Consider the following 6,000-nt stretch of genomic DNA (forward strand, 5'->3'; position numbering starts at 1 on the left):
CTTCTTGGCATGTGAACTGCTGCAACCTCCCCAAATGTGTTCTGTGCCTCAAAACCTCACACTGGTTGTTTCCTCGGCCTGGCCTGCCCTTTCCTCCCCTTTATTAGCCCTTCAAAAGGTGCTCAGACCAAAACCTAGGGGAAGTCTTCCTGCTGGACTGCCCATTAGCATTCAGCTGTCCCCTTTATATCCATTGTGAGGGTCTGCCTATGGTGCTGATGTCTCCTATGGGGTACACCCTGGCTGTGGTGCCCACTTTCATTCCCCACAGCCATGCACAAGGCAGGCCTGGAGCCAACCCAAACACACTTCTTGGTGACTGAAGAAAGAAGGGCAGGGCAGCTCAAGCAGGGACCTTGGAGTGCAGTCTGGGCCCCTCTGGCCATAGGATGTGGCAGGGGGGCAGTGAAGGGAGGCTAGAGGAGGTGGCCTTGGGGCTGGCCAGAGTGTGTGGGCATTCTGACCACAGGTGCAACACATATATGTATTTGTAGGTGGAGGGGCAAGCCCAGAGACAGTTGGGCCTCAGCCACAAGGCTGGGATGATGTTGGCTCAGTTCCTGGTCCCTATCACTCTCAGCCAGGACTCATGTCTGCCACCTGATTACAGCAAAGAGCTGGCAGAGGGCACTGGTTGCTGGGGGCCAACTGGCATCCGGAACACAGTATTCTGGCCTCTGTCCACTCCTCAGGCAGTGAGTCTACTCCAGATCCCAGGCTGCTGGGGTGGCCAGCCTAGTGTGACGTACACAGAGGAGGCAGTAGTGAGAAGCTGGCCTGAGCTTCTGGAGGTCAGTGGGGGACCCAGATGGAGGTGGTGTCCAGATAAGTGAGGCAGACTCAGATGCCGTTCCCAACTTTTGGCAGCCCTCAGCCACCTTGTGCCCCCAAGGTCAAAGTAATGTGCTGGGGACAGTGAGGCAGGAAGGAGCCTGGGTCCCCCGAGACGCTGCAGAGCCTTGCTGAATGAGGAGCACATATTGCAATGTATTTATTTTGTTAAACCTCTGTGTGGGGTTTCTGTTACGTGCAGCCTAACTCAAATGAGTTAAGTGAGGCAGCATGTGAAGTGGGCAGAGTGGAGCCTGACATGTAGTCGGTACTCAATAAATCAGTAAATGTTGACAAGCATTAATGCAGAGGCAGGATAGGAGAAGGTGTCAAAGAGGCCTTGGTCAGTCCTGGAAAGCAGGTGGGGCCTTCTGGTCTGGCAGCAGCTCAGAGGCAGGGCGATGGACAGGCTGAACTTCTGCTTCCTGGTATGTGCATGTTCATGTGTACCAGCCTTTTATAGCAGTTACCCTAGAAATTGTGGTGGGGCCAGGCACACAGTACCTGAAGATGTGGGTTTGTGGCTAGAGTGTGTGTGTGTGTGATAGAGACAGGAGAGAAGAAGAAAAATAAAGCACTACAATTCAGTATCCTGTAATAAACCATAATGGAAAAGAATATGAAAAAGAATATATTATATATGACTGAATCACTTTGCTGTACACCAGAAACTAACACAACAACACTAACACAATCAACTGTACTTCAAAAATAAAAATAAATAAATAAGCAGCTGGCTGGATTTGAGGCCTAGCCCACCTGCCTAGCTGAGACGAGGGGCCACACCTTCAAGTCATTTCCCCTCCCCTTCCTCTGGCTGTGGGCAAAGGTGCCCATCACTCCACTCCCCAGCTCTGCTCAGTGGCCCTCTGAGTTGGGGGGGTTGCCTGAAGCCCCTCACATTGACCCATTCCTCACACTCCCACCCTCCATTGCTCTTTACCCATTTCAAGGTGAGGCCTGCCCCACAGTGGCACGCAGCCTGGTGTTTGCCCCTTCCGATCCCCGTTGATGCCCACCATCAGGATGCACGTGGTGTCTGATACTGACTCAATTTGGACAGCAGTTTCCATTTCCCACTCACCCAAGCGATGCAGGGTCCTGAATCACTGATGGGCAGCCTGGCTTGGGACACTCTGCTGCTTCACCCAGACATCAAGACCAACCCTCAGGTCCTGCTTAACACACCTCCAGGGACGGGGAGCTCACTCCCCCAAGATAGCCCCATTGTTTTTTTTCTTTTTTTGGCTGCATTGGGTCTTTGTTGCTGCATGCGGGCTTTCTCTAGTTGCAGCAACCCGGGACTTCTCATTGCAGTGGCTTCTCTTGTTGTGGAGCATGGGCTCTAGACCCGCGGGCTTCAGTAGTTGTGGCTCGCAGCCTCTAGAATGCAGGCTCAGTAGTTGTGGCACATGGGCTTAGTTGCTCCTCTGCATGTGGGATCTTCCCGGACCAGGGATCGAACCGTGTCCCCTGCCTTGGCAGGCAGGTTCTTAACCACTGCACCACCAGGGAAGTCCCCCCCATTGTTTTTTGTTTTGTTTTGTTAATTTATTTATTTATTTGGCTGCGTTGGGTCTTCATTGCTGTGCGCGGGATTTTTCTAGTTGCAGTGAGCGGGGGCTACTCTTTGTTGCAGCGCGCGGGCTTCTCATTGCAGTGACTTCTCGTTGCAGTGCACAGGCTTCAGTCGTTGTGGCACGCGGGCTCAGTAGTTGTGGCGCACGAGCTTAGTTGCTCTGCAGCATGTGGGATCTTCCTGGGCTAGGGCTCGAACCCGTGTCCCCTGCTTTGGCAGGTGGATTCTTAACCACTGTGCCACCAGGGAAGTCCCCCACACACTGGTTTTTGACAGCTGGAAATGCTTATTGATGATCTTTACAGACCCCCGAGACCTCAGGCCAGACCAGCTGGGCCACCACCTACTTCTGGATGAGGGGAGGGCAATTAGATGGATTCTGCCAGCCCCAGGCAATGGATTTTTTGAATGTCTGATAAGAATGTTTGGCCATTTCTCAAATTGTAGAGGAGGAAACTAAGAGGAAGAGGGGATCTGCTTTACTGAGAGTCCAGGTGGGCTGAGCTCGAGTGGCTATGGTTGCCCTAGAATTAAGGAGACCAAAGTAGGGCAAGCCTTATACTTCCATCCCCCTCCACCTCCCTGGGCCATCTCAGAGATGGCTTGCCCTATGTGAGTCACCAGACGGCCTCCTCCTCCTCTGCCTGCACCAACCCCCATCCACAGTTTCCTAACTGCTACTTTGGTGCAGTAGGACACCAGTCTCCTACACAGAGCAGCTGGGCTTTTCCCTTGTAACCCATCACCCAGGGGCATGTCCATGGGCAGAAAGGGGCCAAACCCTCAGGTTGGCCCCTTTCTTTTAATTAAGTGTTTTTAGGCTTATCCATTGTACCTGTCTGGTCTTGTAATCCCCACATTGGCTCTAAGTAATAACAGCCATGGCAGACTCTTGCGTGGCACTTGATGTAGGCAGGCCCTATTCTTAGTGCTTTACATACACCAACTTATTTGATCCAATCCACAAGCCTTTGAAGGAGGGGCTTTACTATCCGCATTTTGCAGATGAGGCACTGAGATCAAGTAACTTTCCTGATATTACACATGTACTGAGTGAGGTGTGCATGTCCATAAATTTCAGCCTGTTTCATCCCCTCCCTTGTGTGTCCCTTTCTCCCCCATCCCTTCAGGGTCACCACAGAGACTGTTGGCCCACACCCTCAGCTCCCAGAGGCCATAATCCCAGCCCTGCTTACCCGCTATAATCCAACCTTGGGAGCTCCCTTCCCACCCTGGTTGGATGATCTCCTTCCCTGGTATTCCCAATCCCAGCTCAGGAGGCCCCCGCCCTGAGCCCTACCCTCAGGGAGCCCCAGGCCCCATGTCTTGGCTGGGCTCCAGAAAGACTAGGCAGTGTGTGATTCGTCCTTTCAAACGGCTGCTCTTCCTGCAGGGCTGAGAGCCAGGAGGCCCCACGAGGCGGCTCAGGCCCAGACACGTGAGACCCTTTCCCCTTCTGCTGCCCCAGGTCCAGCTGACTCAGAGCCTGGCAGCTTCAGTCACCACCCCTCCCAGGGGTATGTGTGCTAGTATGGACTGGGTGGGGAGGAGGCAATCCTAGCAGCACTGCTCGGCACCCACATTCCCATGTGGGTTGGGTGGGAATGCTTCTTAGCTTCTGTCCCATAACCAACTGTCTACTTTGAACAATAGGCTGAATAACTTCATGTCATCCAACATTCTCTCAAGGCATGAATTTTAAGACTGTAGAACAGCAACTTCTCCATCATTGCTCAACTTCCCTCTCCTGATTGTTTCCAGATTCCACATGGCTATAGACCTCCTTGTCTAAACATCATTCCTTTCTGTACCAACAGTTTTATTGCTTCTGGAAAGTAGGGTGCCTGTGTGTTCAATTCCAGGGATAAAGACTTTTTAAAAATCATGTTTTCTAGGCGGTTGTGAGCTATTGTCACTGGAAGACTCAAGCCAGTGATCTACAGTCAGTTAACTCCAAAGAGTCATTTTAACTTTTTTCAGAATCTGACTTGAGAAACAATTAAGACTAAGATCAGTATTTCAATGCAGGAGAATCAGAAAACAGGCTGGAACTCCTGCTACTGCCACATCACAGCATGTAGGTTCAGCAGTTGACAGTTAACAGAGCTTTTTGCTATAAATAACCACATTTTCTGGTTGAGAGAGAAATTAAAATTTACCAATCTTAATGAAAATATGGAGCAACAGAACTCTCAGACACTGCTGGTAGGAAGGTAAGTTGGTATAGCAACTTGGAGAACTATGTGGGAAACACACATGCTACAAGCCAACAATTCCACTCCTGGTATAGTTCCACCACAATTTGAAATAGTCCCAAATTATTCATTGAGGGCAAAATGAAAATGTTCTATATCTTAATTGTGGTGGCAGTTACCAAACTGTGCATTCGTCAAAACTCACAGAACTGTATACACAAGAGGGTGAATTTTACCTTAATTTTTAAAAGATTTAAAGGTCAGGGAATTCCCTGGTGGTCCAATGGTTAGGACTTGGCACTTTCACTGCCATGAAAGTGGGTTCAATCTCTGGTCGGGGAACTAAGATCCTGCAAGACATGGGGCATGGCAAAAATAAATAAATAAAGGCCAGAAGAAAAAAGTAGAATGAATAATTCAATTTAAGAATATATCCAAAAAAAAAAGAATATATCCATATAGCTGATTTACTTTGTTATAAAGCAGAAACTAACACCATTGTAAAGCAGTTATACTCCAATAAAGATGTTTTAAAAAGTCAAAAAAATTTCCCAACATTGACTATTGCCTTTTAAAAATTATTTGCAAATTTTCTAAGTAAAAAGGAATATCCCACAATTAAATATATATATATATATATATATATATATATCCATATAATGGAATACTACACAGCAATGAACAAGAATAACTCTTGCTAAAAGAAACATGATGAATCTCAAAATCATTATGCTGGGTGAAAAAAGCCAGACACAAAACAGTATGATTTCATCTCTATGAAGCTCAAGAACAGGCAAAACGAATCTACCATGATAGAGATCAAACTAGTGGTGACCACAGACTGTGGGTAACTAGGAGGGAGCAGGAGGGAGCCTCCTGGGATGCTAGAAATGTCTACATATTGACATGTGTGGTGCCTCCTCACATCTGTGCTTTATGCTTAAGATGTGTACCTTTGAGGAAATGTCAATCTTTCCCCAATTTAAAAAGAACACATTTTTAAAATTGTCATTCCAAGTTATCTGGTGAGCAAATCCGATAATGCCCAGTGCCCACTGATGCCTCCTGACTCTGCCAGGCCTGGCACAGGCTCCTTACTTGGGCCCTGCCCTGCACAGCTCTTTAACTTTGTGAGTCTGCTGCATGTGGCTGCTCCCCGGTTCCTAGCCAGAGGTGGGAATTACTGCCTCACCTTGGCCCAAGTAAAACAACCTTTAAAACTGGCTGGCAGGGCTTCCCTGGTGGCGCAGTGGTTGAGAATCTGCCTGCTAATGCAGGGGACACAGGTTCGAGCCCTGGTCTGGGAAGATCCCACATGCCACGGGGCAGCTGGGCCCGTGAGCCACAACTACTGAGCCTGCGCGTCTGGAGCCTGCACTCCGCAACAAGAGAGGC

The sequence above is a fragment of the Kogia breviceps genome, chromosome 14, assembly GCF_026419965.1.
Source record: "Kogia breviceps isolate mKogBre1 chromosome 14, mKogBre1 haplotype 1, whole genome shotgun sequence".
In the NCBI taxonomy this organism is placed as follows: domain Eukaryota; kingdom Metazoa; phylum Chordata; class Mammalia; order Artiodactyla; family Physeteridae; genus Kogia; species Kogia breviceps.